The 4738-nt window shown below is 53.3% G+C and overlaps 1 protein-coding gene across 1 annotated transcript in view; it reads left to right on the top strand.

The window, feature by feature from the left end:
- Nucleotides 1-4738, top strand: part of LOC108800400 (transcription factor Sox-6-like) — a 128839-nt gene that overhangs the window by 8802 nt on the left and 115299 nt on the right. The gene's annotated exons all lie outside the window — the stretch shown is intronic.

Below are 4738 nucleotides of genomic sequence, written 5' to 3' on the forward strand. Positions count from 1 at the left end.
TACCAATACGCAGAGAATCCACCAGAAGGAGTGAGCGTTGTGTGTCAGTGTGCGCTGCGAAGTCTCCCCTTTACAGTAAAGAATAAGCATTGGCCTCACTTTACAGAAGTCACTCCTCTGTCTGCTCTTACAGTAGAGAATCCGCAGATTGTCCTTCCAGAACTCTCTGCATCTCTCCTTCCAGATCTCCGAGTAAAACCTACAAAGTGATTATCACTGCAGCACCGAACCGGTATTCTCTCCCTCCCCCGCAGGGCACAGCAGTCTGCTCTTACAGTAAAGAACCTCAAAGCTGCCGGTCTGTGGAGTAAAGAATGTGCAGACTGTTTTCCTGTACAGTAAAGACTCCTGTCCGTCTTTTCTTATAGTGACACCCCGCTGTCTGCTCTTACAGTAAAGAATCCACAGACTACAATATAGAGTCTGGAATGACTCCTCTTACTGTAGATACTCCGCAGTCTATCTCTCCTTACAGTGAACACTCCGCCGTCTGCTCTTACTGTAAAGAATCCACGGAATGATTGGCAGGAATTGTGACTGAGGGGTTGAACCTATCACTCCCCCCCCCCCCCCCCCTACAAGAGACCCATCACTCCCCCCCCCCCTCCCCCATAACAGAGAAATGGTAATGGTGACCACACATGTATCAATATGATCGATCAATGAACCTGATTGGATCACACAGCAGAGAACTCGTGTTATTGATTCTGCCGTTATCGATTGGCTGCGGTGACATTTTTGCTCTCACTTCTGATCACAAATATCTGTCAGGGAACCGATCGCAATACCGATTGATCGCATTGTGCGTTCTAATTCATTGTTTATAATCGATCGTATTCCCAATCAATCAATAAATAATGTAACAATGTATCGCGTGTCTCCTCCTCCCTATTGATGGCGAATCGCTCGTCCAGCTACAGCGATCACCCATCTGTATGCGTCACCTTTAGCCACGCCCATCAGTGGGAGAGGGGGCGGGGCCTGCGGAGCGCAGTCTATAAATCATATCTCCGATGAGTAACAGAGTTACATAGCCGGGCGGATGTTTTCGTTACTTTGTGTCAGGGCGGAGCTGGAAGCCGGCAGTGTCACCCCGACCAGCAGATAAATATAGAAGATGAGAGCAGAGAATAAGAATAGACCTCAGACCCGACCAACCCCCTGACTGGCCGCCGGGACTGGTCACAGCCCCGCCCTGAATATTAAAGGGGGACTCCGGACAAAGAGCTACAGAGAGAATCTTCATTGTCTATAGAGGGAGACCATAGAGATCAGTCCTGTACCCCCTCCCCCCCTGCACCCGGGAAGCCCCTCATAATGGGCACAGCGGGTGTACAGACCCAGGAACTCAGCACAGGGATGGTGACTTCCTCTTCACCTTGTACAAACACACCCAGCGCAGCGACACAAGTGAGTCTTCTGTCTGCACCGCGAGCTGAGAAATTCATCGCTGAGAAGTGAAGTTTGGAAATCATTGAAGGTCAGAAACCCGACGGAGCCGCTGGAAAAACACTTGACGGAGCGCAGGCCAAATGATGCCGAGAGCGAGGACACGTGCTAAAGATTAAAGTGGACCTGTCATCAGATATGTTCACTAATGTGTCACTTCCCGGAATGTATTACCTCCCTGACGATGCCTTCATCTGAAGGACGGCACCATATTTGTCCAGGCATCACCCGGGGGTCACCATCTACTTCCTGCACTGAGATGCCGCCTTAGACCCGACACAATCATGTGAATCCCGGTGCCTGCGCAGTTCTTGGCTGTGTTCACAGATGTCTGACATAGATCAGCCCCTGCTGCAGACTCTCACCTTGTGACTGGATACAAAGTTACAATGTTGCAGACTGATCACTGGGGGGAGGGGAGACTGAGGAAATGCTTCCTCCTGCCTGCAGCAGTCTGATCACTGGGGGAGGTGTGACTGAGGAAATGCTTCCTCCTGCCTGCAGCAGACTGATCACTGAGGGGGAGGGGAGACTGAGGAAATGCTTCCTCCTGCCTGCTGCAGACTGATCCCTTGGGGGGAGGGGAGACTGAGGAAATGCTTCCTCCTGCCTGCAGCAGTCTGATCACTGGGGGAGGTGTGACTGAGGAAATGCTTCCTCCTGCCTGCAGCAGACTGATCACTGAGGGGGAGGGGAGACTGAGGAAATGCTTCCTCCTGCCTGCAGCAGTCTGATCACTGGGGGAGGGGTGACTGAGGAAATGCTTCCTCCTGCCTGCAGCAGACTGATCACTGAGGGGGAGGGGAGACTGAGGAAATGCTTCCTCCTGCCTGCAGCAGACTGATGCCATCATCTTAGCCCAGGCAAAGTCACTGGCTGGAGCTGGTGTACTGTTTAATGATAGAAGGTGGAGATTGTGGGCGGAGCGATGGGGTTGCTGTACACTGTGTCGTGATTGGTGGAGATTTTGGGAGAACTTTTTGTTCTGTAAATATCGGGAAGTTTTCGGACTTGTTGAGTAGAAACGTCTGTTGGGGATACATTGTGATTGGAAGTCTCTCTTGTCGGGTGGATCGGAGATTTCGGGTCGGTACCGGTCATCGGGTTTTTCGGGATGGAAATGAGAGAGGACGCAGGATGGATATGGGACGCGGGATGGATATGAGAGAGGACGCAGGATGGATATGGGACGCGGGATGGATATGGGATGGGACGCAGGATGGATATGAGAGAGGACGCAGGATGGATATGGGACGCGGGATGGATATGGGACGCGGGATGGATATGGGATGGGACGCAGGATGGATATGAGAGAGGACGCAGGATGGATATGGGACGCGGGATGGATATGGGATGGGACGCAGGATGGATATGAGAGAGGACGCAGGATGGATATGGGACGCGGGATGGATATGGGATGGAACGCAGGATGCATATGAGAGAGGACGCAGGATGGATATGGGACGCGGTATGGATATGAGAGAGGACGCAGGATGGATATGAGAGAGGACGCAGGATGGATATGAGAGAGGACGCAGGATGGATATGGGACGCGGGATGGATATGGGATGGGACGCAGGATGCATATGAGAGAGGACACAGGATGGATATGGGACGCGGGATGGATATGGGATGGGACGCAGGATGGATATGGGATGGGACGCAGGATGCATATTGGACGCAGGATGGATATGAGAGAGGACGCAGGATGGATATGGGACGCGGTATGACAGCTCCTCCTCGCTCGGTCTTGCTGCACGTGGAGCATTAATACCCGGCGGGGGTGTTTATATGCAGAGCGCTCCATTTGCTCACATTTAATACTCGGCTCCGGCGCTCTGACCTTCTACACAATGAGCGCGACGTCTTATAATGAGAGCGGGCCGAGTTTTATTATCTTCTTGTTGACACAAGAAAGGCCAAACGTGCCGTCACCCATCAACGCAGGATGAGGATGGGAGCCGCTACGCATTGTGTTATCTGCGTCACGTCGGAGCTACAGACTACAAATAAGTATTGAAGCCAATAGAATGGCATAAGAAAGGAAGCTGTGCCGGGTCCTGGAAGCCGAGGTGCGGTCACGCTGATGGCTGTGCCGGGTCCTGGAAGCCGAGGTGCGGTCACGCTGATGGCTGTGCCGGGTCCTGGAAGCCGAGGTGCGGTCACGCTGATGGCTGTGCCGGATCCTGGAAGCCGAGCTGCGGTCACGCTGATGGCTGTGCCGGATCCTGGAAGCCGAGCTGCGGTCACGCTGATGGCTGTGCCGGGTCCTGGAAGCCGAGGTGCGGTCACGCTGATGGCTGTTACTCTATCTGGGTGGAGCAGAGCCGGGCGTCTATTCATGTTTTCCAAATGATGTGCGAGTCCCGTGTCACCCGATCCCGAGCGAGCGCTACTTTACTGCCTGGTGGCCCTCTCCTCCTCCTCCTCCTCCTCCCCCGACTGGCCGAGGAACAGACGGGGTGATGTCTTCCCCGATCCGAAACATCGAACCTCCGCCAGACCGAGGCACCCCAGGAGAGCGCACTATAGAGCGCCGCTGAGTATGACCTCACACCGGGGGGGGAGGGGGGGGCATAATAATACATATTACATATAGGAATGTACTCAAACCGCACAGTACCACTTCCCTTGTCCTGTATGCCGGGTGTCATTCTCGGTATCTGTTCCTATTCTGTATGTATGGACTCTGCACAGTACCACTTCCCTTGTCCTGTATGCCGGGTGTCATTCTCAGTATCTGTCCTTATACTGTGTGTATGGACTCTGCACAGTACCACTTCCCTTGTCCTGTATGCCGGGTGTCATTCTCGGTATCTGTTCCTATTCTGTATGTATGGACTCTGCACAGTACCACTTCCCTTGTCCTGTATGCCGGGTGTCATTCTCGGTATCTGTTCCTATTCTGTATGTATGGACTCTGCACAGTACCACTTCCCTTGTCCTGTATGCCGGGTGTCATTCTCGGTATCTGTTCTTATTCTGTATGTATGGACTCTGCACAGTACCAGTTCTCTTGTCATTCTCGGTATCTGCGCCCCCCGGATTGATCTCGGTATTATTGGCGCTGACATAATCACTTGTCTATGGCCGTTACAATAAGTGATCCTGGGACTGGGCACAGCACACGGGTCCCTTTCAGGGGCCTGTGTTTTTTTTGGAGGGGGGGGATAATGGGCAAGAAAATGGGCTCAGTGTGTGTGGCGGGTCCAGATGTCCGCGGCGCAGCGTCGGCGTTCCTCGCCAGCGATGAGCTCACACAGAGGGCTCCCCCGGCAATGTCTTCCTT

Source organism: Nanorana parkeri, unplaced genomic scaffold, assembly GCF_000935625.1.
Source record: "Nanorana parkeri isolate BGI_ZX_2015 unplaced genomic scaffold, ASM93562v1 scaffold2013, whole genome shotgun sequence".
In the NCBI taxonomy this organism is placed as follows: domain Eukaryota; kingdom Metazoa; phylum Chordata; class Amphibia; order Anura; family Dicroglossidae; genus Nanorana; species Nanorana parkeri.